Source organism: Pleurodeles waltl, chromosome 3_1 (genome assembly GCF_031143425.1).
Source record: "Pleurodeles waltl isolate 20211129_DDA chromosome 3_1, aPleWal1.hap1.20221129, whole genome shotgun sequence".
Lineage (NCBI taxonomy): Eukaryota > Metazoa > Chordata > Amphibia > Caudata > Salamandridae > Pleurodeles > Pleurodeles waltl.
This window is the reverse complement of record NC_090440.1, coordinates 1,700,770,938-1,700,791,920: the sequence shown is the minus strand read 5'-3', so window position 1 is coordinate 1,700,791,920 and position 20,983 is coordinate 1,700,770,938. Positions and strand designations below refer to the sequence as shown.

The 20,983-nt window shown below is 47.7% G+C and overlaps 1 long non-coding RNA gene across 1 annotated transcript in view; it reads left to right on the top strand.

The window, feature by feature from the left end:
- LOC138283408 (uncharacterized) overlaps positions 1-20,983 on the top strand; it is a 145,497-nt gene that overhangs the window by 92,215 nt on the left and 32,299 nt on the right. The window contains exon 2 of the long non-coding RNA XR_011201239.1: positions 9,363-9,456. This is a non-coding gene — a long non-coding RNA (uncharacterized lncRNA). The remainder of the gene's footprint in view (positions 1-9,362; positions 9,457-20,983) is intronic.

The following is a 20,983-nucleotide window of genomic DNA, read 5'->3' as shown; positions in this document are numbered from 1 at the left end:
TCCTCTCATATTCCAAATACTTGAATGAAGTAAATGGTGAGTACAGATGGGGCAAATGCTGATGGGTTAGGTTAAGGTTCAGGCTTGTCTCTCACAGACACACAATATATTACAAGTTTAGACCCCAAAAAGTCAGGAGGGCCTCACCGTATTACCTGATCATACAGTGTTTTTTAGAGTCTCTTGGTTAACGTTCCTGGAATATCCCAAATGCCTCTCCTGTCTGGAATGTCCTGTATGATTTGATGTTCTGTTAAAGTGCTCACTGAAGTATATTTGTTGGGGTCCCTAGGCCTTTTTTGTGGTAGTACCACCTCTGTCAGGCATTATAGGCTTCACTTAGTGTTCAGCATCTTTAATGTTGTAGGTTATGGCTCATTTTGTTTAGCTTGACTTAAAAAAGAACCTTCACTTCCTATTTTAAGCATGCTAACCTTGAGAATTTAGGGTTTAAATTTGATATTGGTGAAAGAGTTTGGATTAAAAGCAGTGTGGTCTAAAGTCAATGCAAACTTCTCTAACACTTACCACTGTAAACTTACACTGTTCATCAACAGAAACACATCTCCCTGCCCACCAGTGTGAACTAATGACGAAATATGTAAACATTGTATTAGGGTAACTGTAACTTACTTTAACCACATTCTTATGCATTGTGCACAGAAAGTGCCAATCCCTAATGGTAAGCTGTTCCCACCTCTTGGCTCCCAAAGTGAGAAAATGGAGACTTGCTTGCTCAGAGGAAATGTATGCATATGTTTGCTACTATCTAAAGGTTATTTCACTTGTTCTGAGGAGCTTAGACATGACACTTCCTTGATTTTTTAAATAATGAAATGATCTTACTCAAACATTACCAGCATTAGTGTATACGTTTGTGCATTGCCTCCATTCAGTAGCTTGATGCATACCCCTGTGCTTGGGAAAACTCAGGGCAATTGACTCTGTGACAGACTATTCGTTAGGTCTGGCATGACTCTCGGTGTGGCCTTGTGCCACAAGATAGTGGACACAAGTTGGTGAAGCTCTGTGGCAATGGCCCGATGTCCAGCAGCTTCCAATCGGCCTGGGGCCGACGACACGGGGATAGGTGACAAGAGGCTTGCTGGGCTGCCAGGACATGCAGAGGCCTGAGGCAGCTGAGTGGCAGCTGGTTGGCTGGCACCCAGCCCTCCTCCTGTCACTACATGCAGCAGGAGCAGAGCATTTGCCCTGCGGAGGCTGGGGCCAAGGCCCAGAATCAAACCAGTGCCTCCTGCATTCCTCTCCATTAGAACCCCTTCGCTGAGGATTATTCATAGACTTTTCTAAGGGGAGCAACTACGCTCCCACCAGCACTGTCCTGCCTTGCCTGAGGGGCAGATGCCTGGTCCATCGAGGGGCCACACTGGGTAGCCATTTGTCGCCACTGCTGAAGCCATGTGCTGATTGCCTTTGGAGGACAATACGAGGCTACTTGTGCCTCACCAGCATACTCTGACCTAAAGGGCAGCGAAGGGGGACGGCAGGCCTGGTGAGGACAGAGGAGTATTTCTTTCCCATCTGTTTCTCCCTCACCCTCATGAAGGAGGGTTACACAAGAGAGGGCTATCAAGGATGGTGTGGCCAGAGACTGGAAGGCTTACCATGGAGGCACTAACTCTGTCAAGCTGCACACGGGACAGAGACACACCCCACCGAGACGGCAGTCCCTTCCCCGACTGGTGTGGACGACATGGAGGCAAAGCTGGACACAATCCTTAAAGCCATCCCCGAAACCAGACTGGATCTTTGGTGACATTAGACCTAGGGCTTCTATGTGAGGACTAACAGAAGCTTTTGGTCAGAGTAAAACTCACAAAATCAGCCATCTCTGATCTCAACCCAAAATGTAAACCCTTAATAAGCAGGTTGAGGACCTTAATAGCAAGGTCAGACTCCCGGAGAAGAAGCTGGGTGATTTGAACTGCAGGTCCAGGAGTAATCATATCTGCATTGTTGGCTTCCCAGAGGAGGCAGAGGGAGAGAATTCCACTGCCTTATTTGAAACCTGGCTCCCTGTGCAGGTTGTGCCTGGGAGGCTCTCTCCTCATTTTACAACTGAATGTGTTCTCAGGGTGCCTCCCCCACCTAGTACCCCCCCATGACCTATAGTGGCTAAGCTGTTCAATTTCACAGACAGGGATCAGGTAGTCCAAGCCACCAGATGCCTGGGTCGAATCAATTATAACAGTGCACAGGTCATGCTCTTCCCTGATTACACCATAGGGGTCGAACACAGGCGTGCATCATTCATGAATGCAAAAAGCAACTAAGAGATGCTGGTTTCAAATACTCACTCCTTTTTCCTGCCAAGCTCAAAGTGATGGTGAAAGGAAAATCATACTTCTTCACAGAAACATAGGATATTTGGGACTGGGTCAAACAAGGGAGACATGCCTCGCCTGGGGCTAATGATCCCATGCTGTAGAGAGGCAGCTCAAAGCTCCTGCAATCTGGGTGCCATGGACTGCTGCCACAAGGAGCTGCTACTTGGCATATCAAGTGCCCCATAGCCTTTGCAGGTGCATTGAGGGAGGATCTCAGACATTGCCATGGTGGTCCATCTCCGAGACTCAGACATGGCTAACCTTATTAAGGCATCAGATAGTGCTTCTTCAGATAAAGGATCAGCAGACTCCCAGCTGAGCGCGGCTTCTGCCTTCCCTTCCTGATGTAACGCCACAAACGGTTAAAGAAATAGTTTAAGTAGCTTCCACTCTGTTGAGGCACACTTGGTCATACTACCTGCTTGCTGGCTATTTCTACCAAACTTCCTTTGATCCCTGCCACTGGACCACAGGCTAAAGCTCCTGCATACTGTCGGCAGGCCCTCCCTGCCACCAGTTTGATCAAAAACAGTAGGAACAAAACTGACACTGGTGGTCAGGTTCACCCCCACCCCATTTTGCTGCACTGTGCCTTCTCAGTGCAGAGAGGCACCCAATGGACCCTTTTATTATCTGAACTTGTTGTTTTTGTTACTGTTTTGCAAGTTTGGGCAACCAGATGTTGCTCTGCTGTCTTGGATTAGGGGGCTGAGATGATTATGCTGGTGAGCCTTTTTCTGCAGTGCATGGTACTGGGTGTCATGACTGGGAACGTTTGTGTGCTTTATCCTGCATACCCCAAGTCTAGCCGGCCTGTATCGTAGTATTTTGAGGAAACATACCTCAAACATAGACCAACCACTTTCATCACAGGGTTACTCTATGGAAACAATACATAGATGAGATGATGTTTTGATTATTTGGGAAGGTGGAAAAAACATGAATGTTTGCACTGGTTGAATTCATGTGATAGTTTTTTGATATTCACATGTAGCATGAGTAAGGATTATCTTCCTTTCTTGGACGTGACCATCTTCATAAAAGACATGAAAATAGAGACTAAAAGTTTTTTTTTTTAAATCAATGGACAAGAACAGCCTCCTATTGTTTGATAGCTTCCATCCACGCTCTCTAAGAGAAAACTTACCTTATAGTCAGTTCCTACAGCTATGCAGAAATTGTAGTGACATTCAGGATTATAAATCCCAAGCACGGGAATTGATGAATAAACTAAAATTAAGAAAATACCCTGCACAGATTATCTCGAAATGCAGCATGAGAGCACAAAATCAGAACAGGGAGGCACTTATTCAAGATGTGGAAAAACCAGAGACTGAGGATGTCATGACCTGTGTGACCACCTACAATATTGCCTCGAATATGGTAAAAAAAACGAATATATAAACATTGGATAATTATCAACTCTGGATCATTAGACTGGCCAAAACTGAGATTTTCATTTAGAAGAGAACTTAACCTGAGGGACATATTAATACATACACTTCCCAAAAAGAATCCACTGCACATACATACCATCACCACAAAGTGGGGCCTAGCTCCAGTAAGGGGTCCCTTCTCCTGTGGCTCATGTACTGTATGTCATTTAACCTCTGTAACCAAAACCATAGATTTTACACCTGAGTTTCAGTGGGTTTTAATGAATCACACAAATTATAATACAACACATGTAATTCACATGAGAACGTGCCCCTGCAATCTGTGGTATATAGGCACGGCATTCAGGAAGGCTAAGACAAGCATAGGAGAGCACCGGAGTACTATTAGGTGCCAACAAATTACAACCCGCATGATTTTCTGATTGCACAACATTCAGTTGATGATTTGAAATAGGTGGTGTTAGAGACCCTTTACAGTGTAGATGTACATGCAGAAAAAGAACAACGTTGGATTTACCATTTGAAGACACATCACCAGGGCGTAAATGAAGAGATCCCGTGGACCCATGTGATGTAATAAAGATCTGTGACTTTTGCTGACAACTCTGTATAGTCAGTACCAACTATCAGGTGGAGGAATGATAACATGAAAGGAAGAAGTAGAGTAGAAGCATCCAATTAATCTTTCCCAAAAATATTAATAAATTGAAAAGTCTGTGGATTGAGATATATATGGAATTTTTCAAGACACAGAACCCCATCCCTGATTTTAATCTAAATCATACCCAAGTTCCTGAATTGGCAGTCTCTAATAATACCTGAATGACCCAAATAAACTTCAAATAATACACACATCTCTGCCATATATAATATTAGAATTGTGATTTTGACTCAAGACTTATCGTATGTCTTTATTAAGTGGGAACATAGCATTTATAGAAGGATTTTGTTTCTTTCTCGTGCAGCAGCTAAATCGAACTGTCTGATCCACAGCTGTGTGCAATCATAGGCTTATTGCTATAGCTTAAAAATAAAAGGAAGAGGTCACAGTTTGTCCCCACCTGGTCATACAAGCTGTAGCATGAGTGAATTCACTGATTTTAACACAAGTACATGGAAGGGCACATAACATTAGAGGCATTACTGTTTCGAAGAAATGACCTCTGTAAGTTACGAATGAGGGGTGAGCCATAATTAATTGTTAGTTTTCTATTTAGAGCATGTTTTAATGCTAGTGTAGTTGTTAAAATACAGAGGCCATTTAACGATATTGTCCTCTTCAAAACGGAGGCCTTCTCTCTGTTTTATATAAATTGCTGGTTTAGCTGTGAGTAAATCGGAGAAATAATATACTCGTGGTAGAAAATAGCTGGTGAGTGTCTCCCAAAAGAAACTAGAGGGCCTACTTGATGAATTCTGAGACACGTGTTTACACTCCTGTTGATATTAAAACACTGTTGGTTGGGAAGCCAAGTGGTAACCTGATACTCATAACTCTCCTTTTTGATTCTGGTTTACTGCAAAAAAGCAACATTCTACAGACCAATAAGTGAAGAAGATGGGGCATATATAACATTCCTGTAGAAAACACACCTTTCCAAGGATGAGGTTACTCTGTTTTAGAAGTGCTGGAGGGGTCAGTGCTATGGAACTGAGTACTCGGGTTTTGCTAGTGGAACACTTATCTGGATCCTTCCAACAGTTCTTTTTAGGCCTACTGCAGTGGAAATTGACACAGAGGTGTGATTAGTCCTAGTGGAGGGGGTGGTAAATGGCACAGCAATACTACTGGGATGCGTCTACTTGCCTAACACCAGTCAATCTGCATTCCTTGCCTCCCTCTCAACTCACTTGGCACATATGCCCTGGATTCTAGGAGGGAACTTTCTTGACCCTATGTTAGATCAGTTGTTCCCCCTACTCCCAAATTTCCCCACTTTCTACACTGCAACATCTCTGACACCATGGGTGATGCACCGCAAGTTGGATCAATTTGAGATCTTCTTAACCAATCTAGAAAGAGCCAATAGGGGGCCTAATACAGATCAAACAACCTTCTCTGAGGAACGAGAGCAACATGCCCGCCTCCTGGACTCCCTGCGGTGCCCCAACTACATGGCATATGAAGCCAAAGTACACAGAGAAGGAGACAAGCTAAGTCGCCTCTTAGCTTGGCTCCTGAAAGACAAAACTGCCGCAAAACAGCTATGCGAAAAGACACTGACACAGTTGTATATTCTCAGGACGACATTCACAGGGTGTTCCATACACATTATCAAACATTATATAGCTTCAGACATGCCCAGAGTTGCCAAAGGCCGTTAGAGTTCCTTCCACTATCACTCTACCTAGTGTGATGGCGGAACAGAAGCAGGCCCTGAATAGCCCCATCACTGAGCAAGAAATCGAGTGTGCCATACCTGACTTCCCTACATGTAACACCCTGGGGCTGGATGGCTTGCCTGTTGAGTTCTACAAGTCATACTCTGATATAATGATCCATCAGCTGGCTGAGATGTACTCTGTGGCAATTGGCATCAGTATCCTTCCATGCTCCGTGCGGGAAGCAATATTAATTTCCCTCTAAACCATGAAGGGACTCATTGGACGTGACCTCTTACCTGCTACTGGCCATGATGGGGTGCGATTACAAAATCCTAAGCAACGTCCTTGCTATGCACCACCTGACCTTCATGCCCCATTCGATTCAAGCTAAACAGACCAGGTTCAGAGCTGGAAGGTCCATGTCCTTAAATTGTGGTAGACTCCATCAAATCCTCAAAGAAGCCCTGTTACAGCTACCCTACTCTGCGTGCCTGGGACTAGACCTTTAAAAGGCATTTGATATGTTAGACTGGGGATATATGTTTGCAGTGCTGAAGTAGGTGGGAAAAGGAGACGGACCTCTTCACATCAGAAATGAGCTCTGGGATGACCATTAACCCCAAATGAATGGAAGAGGAAGCTTAAGGTCTTGTGTGATGCTCGATTTCAGTACATACAGTATAATATGCTACTTAGAGCTGGACTACATAAAATATACCCCACTGCATCCTCTATCTGTCCTCGATGCAGACACCCACTTGCAGACATACTACATATGTCTTGGGATTGTCTTCTGGCTTGACATTTCTGGAATGTGATTTGCATATTTCTCCAAACAATCACTGGTAGGTCAGATCTGAATAGGCTAGAAACCTATCTACTAGGACTCTACGGCCAGCAAAGGGTGGGAGGGGCCACAACTCACTTGCTTTATAGACCTGGTGATGGTGCTGGCCAGATGGACGATTACAATGAGATGGAGGCCCCTCAATGGCAGTATTGGCGAAATCAGTAGCACTAGATAGTGAGGGATTGAGAGACCTACTGAAGCACTCCATAGCAACATCATGGTACAACTTCTTACACACACTCCAAAGTGACCAGGATGATGACGCGCCTGCCGTAGACACAGTAACTGTTGCCAGGCTACCACAGATTAGACCATTTTATGCACAACTTCATAGGCCACGAATCACTTTGCCATTGTAATACTGCATTAGACATACACCTTTTGTCAACAAAAAGTCACCTACATGACAATATACCCACACCCGACTCATGAGACCAGGCTTACAGTTAGAATTTGTAATATGGTTCTTTGTTTTTCATGCTATCTCACTCATTACAGCAATATAGTGAATGGTTTGTACGACTATGTTATGAAAATTATGATAAACATGTTGATGTAACTACTTAAAGTATGTTCACAGTCATGATTCCATGAATACTGTACATTGCAATACTTCAATAAATACATTTTTAGAAAAGGTCTGGCTTGACTGCACGATATTCACTAGACCTTATGTGATCACCAGAAAAAAGGGACTTTTAGCAGTACTGCGGAGAAGGGCTCAGGCACCACCCACATGTTGGTTTCCTTGAGAACAACATTCGATTGTCCAGATGTGTGCTTCTATTAAAAAAGTGTGCCTATATTGCCCTTTTTGGCTTGTGGGAAAGCTTAGGCTCAATGCAACAGGACTGAGTCAATTATGGGGGCAAGCTAATGATCAAGGCAATAGATCTGAAGTGTTTATGAAAAATAAAATAAAGACAGTAGGCCTAACAGAAAAGTATGTGAAAAATTAATAGGAATTTAAGAATGGACTTTGTATACATTTGTGATTTTATGACTGTATTGACTGATGGTTGCCTTGTAGGAAAGCTTACACTCAATACAGTAGGCCCGAGTTGGTTATGGTCAGAAGCCAATGAGAAAGGCTATACACTGCTGTTTGTTATAAGAAGTTCTCATAAAGGCAATAGAATTTGTCACACATTTAAAATAACACTGCTTGCCAGTGCAATCTCATCCCAATTCTGACCAATGCAATATCTCATTGCCCGGTGGTGCAAACTAACATGGCTCACCAATACAAAGTTATCTTGCTGCCCACCAGTGCAACTTGTACTGCTCCCCAAAGCATGCTAATTTCACTGCCTACCAGTGTGAACTCACACTACTCACCAGTGTAAGTTCATCTCATTGACCACCAGTGCGAGTCAGTAGTTTTCACCAGTGCAAGCTCCTCTCTTTGCCTATGGATGTGAAATGGCACTGTTCGCTGAAGCAAGTTTCTCTCACAGTCCACTAATCTGAACTCATACTGCTGAGCAATGTACGTTCTTCTCATTGCCCACCAGTGTGACCTCACACTTCTCACCAATGTAAGCTTCTGTTGGAAAATGGCCCTCTCTGAAAGGTCACCTCAAACTGTTTGCCTTCTTCCTCCTCTTTTTCTGACCCCATTTTTTGTTGGCTTTAAGACTCTGGGCATTTTACCACTGCTAACCAGTGCTAAAATGCATGTACTCTTGTCCTAAAAACATGGTAACATTAATTCATACCCAATTGGCGTATTTAATGTATTTGTAAGTCCCTAGTAAAGTGCACTACATGTGCCCAGGGCCTGTAAATTAAATGCTACCAGTGGGTCTGGAGCACGACTGTGCCACTCACATAAGAAGCACTTTAGCCATGTCTCAGGGCTGCAATTGCAGGGCCTGTGTGTGCAGTTTACTGCCACTTCATCCTGCCATTTAAAACTACTCGTCAAGCCTTAAACTTCCCATTTATTACATAAGTCACCCCTAAGGTAGACCCTTGGTAGCCCACAGGGCAGAGTGCTATGTAAGTAAAAGGCAAGACATGTACTTATAGGTTTTACATGTCCTGATAGTGAAAAACTCCCCAACTAATGTTTCATTGCTGTGAAGCCTGCTCTTCGCATAGGCCACCACTGGAAATTCCCATATATGCTTTTAAGTGGTAATTTCTAATCTGAAAGGGGTGGCATTGTCATGCTTGGTATGGTTGGAATGGTACTGAGAAAGCCTGCTTAGTGGTGAAGTTGGATTTACCATTACTATTTTAGAAATGCCACTTTTAGAAAGCATGCATGTGGCAGGCTGTCTTACGAGCGTATCAAGTAGAGTCAAAAGAATGGGGTTCTTTATGTTTGAAATTTTATTCTCTGTTTATTCACAGGTTATTCTCTTAACCATTGTTCGAAGGTTTTTTGGTAAGTCTTGGGGTTTCTGCTTTCCTCAATTCCTTTCTTTTCTCTCCTAGGTTTCCTCGTTCCCTGGTCTCTTCCGGTCTGTGAAAGGATGTGGGCGTCTCCCTCGAATCCCGGCAGAAATGAAAAATAACAGAAAAGGAACAGGTAAGTATTTCTGAGGTACTGGGTGGGGTCTTGTGCTCGTGAGGGGAAAAGGCAGCAAGCGGGCAAGTTCGTGAGGGTTGATCAGTGGTGGGGTTTAGGGTTCCTGGGGTCTACAACGTGCCTGGTTCCCTTCGTGCCCCTTCCCTTGTCTCTTATTCACCCTCCCCGTCCTTCCTCCCACTTCCCTGGTGCCTTTCCCCGTGCCTCCCCGTGACCCTTCCTGTCCCTAGGAGGGACCGTACCTTGTCAAGCCACGACCCTCCTGGGTCGTGGCGGCTTTCTCGTCTCTCCGGCGTCTCTCGCTTCTCCGGTTCTCGCGTTTCGGCGCTTCCTCTGTGGACCCCCTCCTGGTTTCTCGCCGGGGCTGCCAAAGGTTCTGTCCTCTTCTCTCCTTCCTGGTTTCTCGTCGTGCTCCTCTCTTCTCCTCTCTGGTTGTCCGTCGCGCGCCTCTCTTCCGGATCCGCGTCCTTCTTCAATCCCCTTGACCTGAAGTCGTCGATGCTGTAACGACGTGGCGTCTCCCCGTTGCCAGGGGAACGCTGCGCCGTTTCCGTGGAGCCAGCCCAAAGATGGCAGATTCGAGGTGAGTTAGATGCGGCCTCCAGGACCCGTCTACAATGCATTTCTCTGCACTTACTGTTCTCTGTGCCCTACAGCCTGTCTCCAAACCATGTCTGGTTTGTGCTGGTTGACAGCTCCCCTTGTGCATTCCACCCAGACAGCATAAACACAGGGCACTCAGCTGCATCTTCATTCATTGGCATACTGATGGGTCTTCCTGGGCAGGAAGGGTGGAGGGGCTCTCACTTACACTTCAAAGACTAGTGGCCTGACCCTGCACAAAGGACCAATAACCCCTCACAGATCTCCTGGCAGACAGAACTGAGTTAAAAAGGGATCTGGTGCACTCCAAAACCACTCTTTGAGGTCTCCTCCACCTCAAACGCGCATTTGGATATATATGCTGGGTCTGAGCCCCGCAAAATGAGACACTTCTGGACTTACAACTGGGCTCTGTCAGGGAGACTACCGTACTGCCCAAAGGACTCATCTGGACTGTTTTCCTGGAAAAGCTGCTCTCCTGCTTGTTGCCCTGTTGCCTGCTGTTCCCTGACTCTCCCGCTAAGAAGTCTCAGGGCTATCAAATCCTTCACCAGAGGGAGAAAATCCACTGCACCTGAAAATCGATGCAATGCCTGCAAAAATCAATGCATCACCTGCAGAATGGATGCAGTGCCTGTCTCGTGGCTGAAAAATCCCTGCAGTGCCTCCTGAATTGAAGCAGTGCCCGTTTCATCATCACAGTGCGTTTTGGATTTTCCACACATCGTTGCTGGGCACCAAAACATCCCCGCACTGCAGTAAAGAGCCAAGGCTGCACACCCGGAAATCGACACATCACCTTGCCCACAAAGAAAGAATTGACGCATCACCAGAAAAATCGATGCATTGGTTTACTTTCCGATGCATCACCTCTTCTGCGTCATTATTTTTGACGCGTCCAAGGTACTTTGTGCTAAAAAGATACAAACATTGATTCCTATAGCTTAAGACTTATCTAAAAAGTGATATCTTGGCTCGTGCATATTGGATTCTTGTCATTGTGATCTTATTTTATTCAGAAAAATATGATCTATTTTTCTAAACTGGTGTGGAGTACTTTTTGTGATGTTTCACTGTGTTACTGTATGAGTTTTAGCAAAAATAGCTTACACATTGCCTTCTAAGTTAAGTCTGCCTGCGTCAAGCTACCGGAGGGTGAGCACAGGATAATTTAGGTTGTGTTGTGACTTACCCTGACTAGGATTGGGGTCCCTACTTGGACAGGGAGCATACCGCTGGCTACTAGAGATCTCATTTCTAACATTGGTGATCAGCATTGAGGATAGGACTTGTGTTTGTGCAATACTACATAGTGGCTCAGTGTGCACTACAACTCCATACATATACCTACTCTTCTTATTTTTGCCTGACATGTACCAATTGGCATTTTATCTTTTTGATTATTTTTCAGTTCTCCCTAATTGCCCCTTTGGATTTTTTCTGCTAAATGATGTCTCACTCTGGAGAAGCCGTACCTGCATCTGCAGTAGTTGACTTGGAGCTGACCAGGTTGAAATCTTATACTGTTCAACAGCTAAAGGATTTCTGCAACAACTTTCAAGTGTCTACAAGGGTTTTCACCAAAAAGGTGGAACCACAGAAGGCTTTGAGGGTCTAGACAGAGGCCCAGATTGCAGGGGAAGACATCCCAGAGGAGGAGCAGGAAACCCCTGAGGAAGATGGCCTTAGCTTGGATTCCCATGAGGAAGGGGAACGACCTGTGGGAAGGGCCAACAGTTTGCCAGGAGCAAGAGTGCTTTTTAATGCAGGAGCAGTGTCTCTTCTAGGAACCTGTCACCAGAGGAGCTGGCAGACAGGAAGGAGGAGAACAAACTCAGACTAGAACTTGCTAGATTGAAGCAGGCCTGTGAGGAGAGCAAACTGGCTCTTGAGGAGATGAAGCTGGCCCATGAGCTCAGTTTGAGAGAGTTGGGCATAAGAGCCCTGGAAGTAGGGCCCAGCAATGGAAATGGTGGCATCATACCATCAGTGCCTTCAAGTGAGTTCCCAAAAGATGTGGCACCCAGTTTTAGTGTGCGGGGGTGACACAGATAAGTGGTTGGCAGCCTTCCAAGTGGCTATATGAGTGGACAGGGTCCCAGAGGAGTTCTAGGGAGGTAATTAGTATACGTAGATGCCCCCAGTGGGGAGGGACACCCTTCTTACTTTGGATGGGGTACCAAGCTAATTACCCTGCCATGAAAGTCATCTAATCAAGATGTTTGGTCCGACACCTAAGCGATACAGGCAAAAGTTCATGACCAGTTACAAACTCAACACACAAACCTAGGTGGTGTCACGGTTTTCACTGGGCTTACCGTCGAGGTTGATGAGAGTTTGGGAACGACCCCGATTCCGGCAGGTTCTGCTCTGGCCGAGGTAGGGGCGACCCCTTCCTGTAGCCACGGTGCTGTTTGACAATAGCAAGCCACTACAGTCTGTGCCCTCCAGAAGGAGTCCCAGAGGAAAAACCCCAAAAGGGTAAAAAACCTCCAACAGGAACTCCCTGAAACAGAAGGAGGACACAAGGGCATTAGAACTGAAGATCCAAGAGTACAGGGAAAAACTGGAGACGAAGACAGGTCAGGAAATACTGGATCCACAAGAGGAAACCAGCCGGAGCGTGACTACCACCAAAGGAGTGTTGCAACGCAATGAGCAAGAAGCTGAATTCCCCTTATATACCCCTAGACAGGAAGTAGGAAGTAGAAACACCACCATCTTGGATTGGGGAAAAGAGTATAACAGTGACTAAAGAACATGCGTCCAAACAAAGAGAAACAATGCATGCTGGGAAGAGAGGAAGTGAGCGGCATGCTGGGAAAGGAAAAAGGCATGCATAAAAACACCACCATGTGCAGGCATCCGGCTTTTGCCTGTTGTGACCGGTAAGTGGTGGAAAGAGTGATACCCAGAATTCCGATGTTTAATTCATGTGTGCGCCTAAGCGCGGCAAACGCTGCCCTCGCGGCAAGGACCGTGACCCAATTTGGGTCCTCTGGCCCTGCCGCGTGCATCCAGGAATCCGCGGCCGGTGAAAAGGAGCGCATCGAGTGCCGCGACCCCTGACCCGAGCTGCGGCTTCCCCCGCGGTCCGACCGCGGCCCGCCGCAGCCCCCGAGTGCTGTGCAGCCGCAGCCCGTGCTCGCGGCCGCGGCGCAACAGGTGGATTTTCTAGATTATGCTGGTAAGGCCCTGAAGGGCTGGGGGAGGGCAGCAACGTGAATTAATTTGATGTGCTGTACAACTTGTTTTTTGAAGGAGGGCATGCTTGATAGTTGTTTTACAGAGCTGCACCAACACCTAGTGGATAGTGAGCTGACTGATCCCAGGAAGCTTGCTAAGAAGGGGAACACCTGGGTACACACCAGAGTGTCCACGGAGGTCCCTGGGAGTGACCCCAAGAAAGGTGGTTCAGGTTCCCCCAAGAGAATGAGGGGGAGGTTACAGATGACTCAGACAGGTAAGGGGGGAGGAAAGGATTCCCATGCCCCATCTGAGAAACAGGGTGGTGGTTCTAGTGGGTGGTGGCTCATGGCACCCCATTTCCAACCCCACTGCTTTGATTGCTCCAAGCTAGGACACAAGCAGGGTGATGTTGTCTGTCCAAAGAAACCAACCATGTGTGGGACCTCTACATGGGTGGTCAATGTGGCATTAGGGGCAAGTAGTCCCCGGGGCAGGTCATAGTCCATGCCATAATCTGCCTCAGCTGGGAGATGGACTCAGAGGGTGAGCTGATGATCCCTGAGGGTGTGAGTCGTCACTTCCACCAGGTGGGAGTGAATGGGGTCCCAGTCACTGCTCTGGGGAACACCGGGGCTAGTCATACCATGGTCGTGGAGAGACTAGTTTCCCCAGAGCAGTACACTGGCCAGGTGCGTAGTGTGATTCCAACCCATGGGGATGGTGTTTTCTGCCTTATGGCCCTAGTATGCCTGAGTGGGGTAGGGAGGTGACCCAGAGGAGGCTCATAGCTAGTCCCCAGATGCCCATAGACTACATTCTGGGGAATTAGTTACTCCTGGTGGCAGGAGAACTGGGAGGGGTGGCCCCTAAGGGGGTCCTGACAGTTCAGTTGTCTGGAAGTACTACTCCCCAGTGGAGGGTACACAGAGCCGTGATGTAGAGTCAGGGTGAAGGAGGACTCACCCCTACCTCTGTTCAGCCCAAGGGTACAGACCCTAGTTTGGAGGACCAGTTGCAGGATACCAGCCCTGAACTGTCTACCAGTGTGAACTCGCACTGCACGCTCATCTCATTGCTCACTAGTACAATTAGCACATCTCACCAGTGTAGCACATCTCACCAGTATAAGCTCCTTTAACTGTCCCCAGAACAAATTCACGCTGCTCATCAATGCAAATTCCTCTCAAAGCCCACTTATGTGAACTCACACTGCTCACCAATGCAAATTGCTCTCAGTAACGCACAGCTAAAATCTACACTGATCATCAAAGAATATCTTCTCACCACCGACTTGTGCAAACTAAAACTGTTCACCAATACAATCACCTCTCATTGCCCACGAGTCCGAACTCGCCCGGCTCATCAATGCAAATTCCTCTCACTGCCCACTGGTGTCAACTCCTCGTGCCTTCTACTAGTTCCAATTACTTATGTGATCAGCTGGTGCACAGTAAACCTCCTGACAGAGGAGTGTGGATTAGACCCAAGCATTCCAGTCCACTGGGGTGAGACTACAAATAGGAGCTGCCAATCATAATGGAGTTTTTGTGGAAAGGTGTTTTATGTGGAGGGTGGTATATGTAGGAAACGGCTATCCAACAAGAGGGCTGTGGATGGAACCTGGAACAGAACTAGAAGGTCTGGGGCCAGTATAGGAGAGTGATGACCATATGTGTGCAAAGTCTAAACAGAGGTTATACAGGCAACTGGGAAAGACATAGGGTGTGATTTAGATCTCGGCGGAGGGGTTACTCTGTTGCAACGGTGAAGGATATCCCATCCAACAAAATCTAAATACCATTATTTTCAATGGTATTTAGATTTCGGCAGATGGGATATCCGACAGTGTAACCCCTCCACCGAGATATAAATCAGGCCAATAGTATCTTATGGCTGGATTGTTCAAGTTTTATGCTTGAAGTGGCCTTAATGTTGACCGAGAAAACTCCTTGGACGCAGGGCACTCCATCATGTGCAAGTGAAGTCTTTGAAATCACAAAGAGAGGTAGCAGAACTAATCTCTGGCCTCACCATCCTCCAACTCTGATACCTATACCACACAAAAGTAGGGCAACCCCGTGATCCACACACTCTGAGCAGTCGCAACCTTCAATACTACTGTTCTCTACGTTTATTCCAAAAACATCCGTTGTTTTTGGGCAGAATCCGTCCATAAACAACGGATGAGTTTGGAATAAACTTTGAGAACAGGGGTATTTCGGATGGCGTGAAACAATGTGGAAGGCTAGTCACGCTTTGCGAATGGAGATTCTGTATTCAGCTGCAAAGGCGTCCGTTCCCTGAACCTTCTTGTCCTATCATCTGGCAGAGCCCTCTGTATATTGAAGCAAATGCAACTATTGCCCCCAGGACCTTATTCATAGGTATGCGTTTGCATGTAGGGAGACCAAACTACAAAACACCAAAGCGTAGTACAAAAACGCGACTGGTGGTTAAAAGATAGGAGTCTGTAACCAGTGGGGCGGGGGTACGCAGGAGAATTGGATTCTGGGGGGCTTGGGAGTGGATATGGGCGGCCAGCAGCAGATCTCTTTCTGGCAAAGGGCTCTAATGAAGCCAGAGAGCGGATAAACACGGGTTGACCCCTGAACAGTAAAGGTTTTCGTCTCTCTGTCGAAGGACAGTCGTCGCTCCCAACCAAGGCTATAGCGGCAGCAGCTCCTGCCCGCCTGCTGCCAGGAGGCATTAATATTCTGCACCAGCCGTGCCTCGTCTAGCCTGCGGCGGGAGCTGGTTGGGTTTCCCCACATCGTCTCACGAGTGCCCGCCAAACGAGGCTCGGAGGAGACGGCATCACTCTGGCAACAGCGAACAGGCTCCGACGAGGACCACGTCAGGGAAGATCCAGCCAACCACAGGCGTGGGCGCCGAGCAGGGCACAGGTCAGAGGGCACAAGGCCCAGAGAGATGGGTATAGAAGGCTAAGGGGAACAGGGTACATTCTAGACTGGAGAGGTGTGTATAAGAGACAGGGAGGGACATGTGAAAGCAGGAGAGGGAAAACTAAGTGACAAGGTGATAACAAGCTGAACCAGACCAGCTGGATATTTAAGACCGGAGCCACAGAGGCACGCGATGACAGAGAGCTGCAAGCCTGACGCTGAAGAGGCGCTGAGAAGCCGACAATACGAAGGCCTGGCTATCCAGGGTGCAGCAGGTGCAGAGGAACCGGGGCTCTGTGTTATGTGAGACCCGCGGCACCGCAGTTATTGTTGCATTTTACCTAACGAGTGTTTACGGAGAGCTATTTCCTCCTTGCATTGGGGCTTCCATCACCTTGCTACGTCACTTGGCAATAGTAGGGTCGGGCACAGGATGTACAAGGGGTGAATAGTGATACGCTGGGCCTGGAGGTGTATACCAGAGTCCACTGGACAGAATGGTTCGGGGGCGGGGGTAATAGTAGATCACAAGCACTGGGACAAACTGAGATAGGAAGCTGGGTTTACGAAACAAGGGGCGGAGGGAGAGGGGGTGAGGAGAGAGAGAAATACCACAGTATGGCACATTGAGTCGGCTTAGTGCACAATTGGAAGTGGCAAGAGCACTGTTCACAGCAAGCTGGCGTTAGGATGCCGTTCAGCTGAGAGGGGCACAGTAGGCTCACCACCACCCCCCTCCAACATACCCCCAGACAGCACACAATACCATCAGGATAACCGAAGCAAGAAGCCTATGCAGGTGACAATGCCACAGTAAGCCAACGTTATTGACTCCGCTAACTTCTCAATCCTGACCCACAACAAAGCAAGTCTTTCTAGCACGGGGTGGGGTGAGTGGGGGGGGGGGGTTCCACTGAACCACGTTAGCACCACAATTCCTTAAAACATGATCACACTAGCGCCCTAACTAGGGTACTACTCTTTAATGAGTAGGGAAACCATATCATAAACAGAACTAGCATACACTAGTGCCAACACCAAAATACAACAACTAGGCCCGTGAAAACATCACACAAGCAAACCACACTATCACTGACAAGCTGACCAGCACCAACAAGCAGACGTCACTGTCAACAGCAGCATCAGTGCACAATCCGCACTGGTATCAGTCAATCTAGTCACAGTGACACAAACATCCTAGCCTTAAAACAGTACAGATAAGAGTAACCCTGACAACTAACTGTACTTGAACCGGCACCTCAATATCCTAGTAAGCATGGCTGAATTTGAGCTGGTGGTTTCTGGTGCTCTGCACTTGCACTTAATTGCCAGCACCGGGACTTGACAGCTGCCACAAGATGGCGCTGTTTTTTTGTAATTTAAAGATGAGAAGAACAACAGTTGTTTACGAATTCAATATACATTATAAAAAACTAATACCTGCCAGCCAGGTCATTGTAAAGCTTTGGGTTTGTCAATAGACAACTGACCCGCTTCCTCGAGGAAAACAACACTCTGAACTCGTCCCAATCTGGATTCCGCAGCAACCACAGCACCGAAACCACCGTCATCGCCGCCACTGACGACATCAGGACCCTACTTGACAACGGCGAAACCACAGCCCTCATCCTCCTGGACCTCTCAGCCGCCTTCGACACCATCTGCCACCACACCCTACGCATACGCGTCAACGACGCAGGGATCCGCAACAGAGCCCTGGACTGGATCACCTCCTTCCTCACCGGCAGAACCCAGAGAGCCCGCCTCCCTCCAATCCGCTCTGAAGCCACCAAGATCATCTGCGGCGTACCCCAAGGGTCATCCCTCAGCCCAACCCTCTTTAACATTTACATAAGACCACTCGCAAACATCGTCCGATCACACTACCTCAACTTCATCTCATACGCCGATGACAGATGATCCTCTCCCTCACCAAGGACCCCGCCACCGCCAAAACCAACCTCCACAAAGGAATGAAGGCCATCGGCAAATGGATGAAGAACAGCTGCCTGAAACGGAACTCAGACAAGACTGAGGTCCTCCTCCTCAGCTCCACCCCTTCCACCTGGGACGACTCCTGGTGGCATGCTTCGGAAGATCTACAGATGGATCCCCACCGGAACCAGAAGGAGAGCTCCCAAGCCCTCGCAAGCAGCAAACTGGACTAGGGCAATACCCTCTACACAGGAACCACGGCCAAGCTCCACAAAAGACTGCAACGCATACAGAACGCCTACGCACGACTCATCATGGACATCCCCAGCCACAGCCACATCACAGCCCACCTGAGAGACTTACACTGGCTCCCCGTCAACAAGAGAATCACATTCAAGCTCCTCACCCACACTCACAAAGCACTGCACAACACTGGACCAGAATACCTCAACAGACGACTCACCTTCTAAACCCCGACCAGCCAGCTTCTCTACGCTTACCTTGCCCTCACCACCGGTCCACGCATTCATAGAATGGCCACCGGGTGCAGATCGTTCTCCCATCTCGCCGCCAAGATGTGGAACTCCCTTCCTATCCACCTGCGACAGACACAGGACCTGCTAATCTTCGGGAGACACCTCAAGACCTGGCTGTTCGAGCAGTAGCAGCACCTCCCCCCCCCCTTCAGCGCCTCGAGACCCTCACGGTCAATTGTCCCACTTGTAGCAGTGTCACGGTTAGTAGTTGGCACAAGCACCCTTGCAAGGAAACCATTCTTGCACCAGAACCACAGCAAACAAGTTGCACTCGCAACAAAACCATATTCAGCAGTCCATGACATAATAAGCGAACGCCACTTGTACGAGCTGATCAGCAAACAAACAAAAGCAAATACACTACACAACAACAAAACTATGTCAAAACCAGCAGCAGCTAGGACGGACACTTGGAAGGCACCAACTCGTCGGCAAGCAAACTCTCAGTTGTGCTCGACACTGCACCTCAACAAAGCGATTTGGGTGGCACTATCACACCATTCAACTACCACTGTGGCACGAGCACCCAAGTAAGTAAAGAGCACTCACTACAGCACCCATGCAAGGAATCCAGACAAGTCACCGCCAGTAAGAAGCATCGGAGACAGCCTGGATGCCGGGTGCAGTACCGCGGCCTAAAGTAATATGTATCTACACTCGTCAGCTGGAGGGGGCTGGGCCTCCAGCAAGCTACAAATCCACTTACCATCTAAGATAAACCACGTGCTTTGCCTACTGAACAAACATGCCGGGTTTGTCCAAAGCTCTGCGACATGCTCTAAATTGCACCACTGTCCTACTCAGTGTTTGAGCATAAACTTGGGAAGTGATACACATCATTGGTAAAACCGAGAAGCCACGGTCAGCGCGCGCACAGCAGGTGCTCTGACGTGACAGCAAACGGTTCTAAAGTGTGTGTGTGTGGGCGGCGGGGGAGGGGGGGGGGAGGGAATGATGTGACCATGTTGGCAGATCCATATTTTAAAATATATACATGGAATTTCTCCCAACCACCCCCGCCCCAAAAATCTAATCATAGGTCAATGGCTTCTGGTAAATTTATTATAACCAATATGGCATAAATAAATGTACACTCACATTTAAATAAAATTAACACGTTTGAGTAGCTGTCGAGGACGGAATACTGCTGCTTGCTGCGTGGGGCTCCCCCCTCAGAGCATCGGCTGACACCACTCCCAGGATGCCAGCTCTAACTGTGCAGGTAGTACAAACTGACCCAGTAATGTGATGTTCACCACATCCTTCCGTGTCTTCGCTTCATTTCTGAGAAATAGATTTTGCGTTTTTAAAGATTATCATGCAACCACGCCCTCGCCGTGCGGTTTCCCATCAGAGAACTGTGCCTACACGCCACAGACCCGGTCTGCACACTGGGCTGGTGAAAAGTACTGTTCCCAAGCAAAGGCATGTGTTCACACCACTGTAGCTCTCTTAAAGTATGGTTGGGACCAGACCGGTGCTGCTGCACCTTTAACTACCAATTTACCCTTTCATCCCCCTGCCCCTAATACCCCAAGGCCTACGGCAGAAAACACGGGGTTGTTGGGGAGCCTTATAGCCCGTGCTCTGTGAAAACTGAACACAAGGCGCATATTTGGTGCTGCTGTGCTGTTTCATAAGCAGAGATCTGTTCTCAGGCGATCGACGGAGTGAATTTAATAAGTGGGACTGGTGACTGGAACGCCTACTTTTTTTTTTTTATGTTTAAACGTCCGTTGGGCCTCTTAGCACCCAAAACGGTTAATGACTAAAGTAACAGTTGGGCCAAAGGCATGGAACGAAAAGGTCTTCAGGGTTTAGGTCCATATGACCCTCTGCCCCGATCGCGAGTATGCCACTGCTCGTAGCCACTGAGAGTAGGATCAGCCACCAATGTGTATTTTTCCTGGAGCCCTGGACAGAGACCTGTGTACACACCACTTAAATGCATCTGAATAAACGAAAGCAGGATGGTGCCCACCTGGCGGCAGCAGCTCTGCAGCCCCACCCTCCACCCCCACCCCCCAGATATCTATGTACTCACCACACACGGGCACAAAAACAAAGTTGGGTTGCGTGATGGGTGGTGATGCAGCAACAGTGTTAAGCACACAAAAGGTGATGGGAGGATGCTTGCAATAAGTCTAACCACGGGCAATAGCTCAAAGCAGCATTTCAACCCATTGTTCTTTTGCCCAACATGCCACCACAAATTAACCCCAGCCAAAGGAAAATCAATGTTAGTCCTACTCAAAGGGTCATGACTGATTTGTGTATGGGTGGTCCAAACTGAAGTCCCATGGTGGGCAAAAGAACAATGGATTGAAATGCTGCTTTCACCATTTGGGTTTGATGTACGGC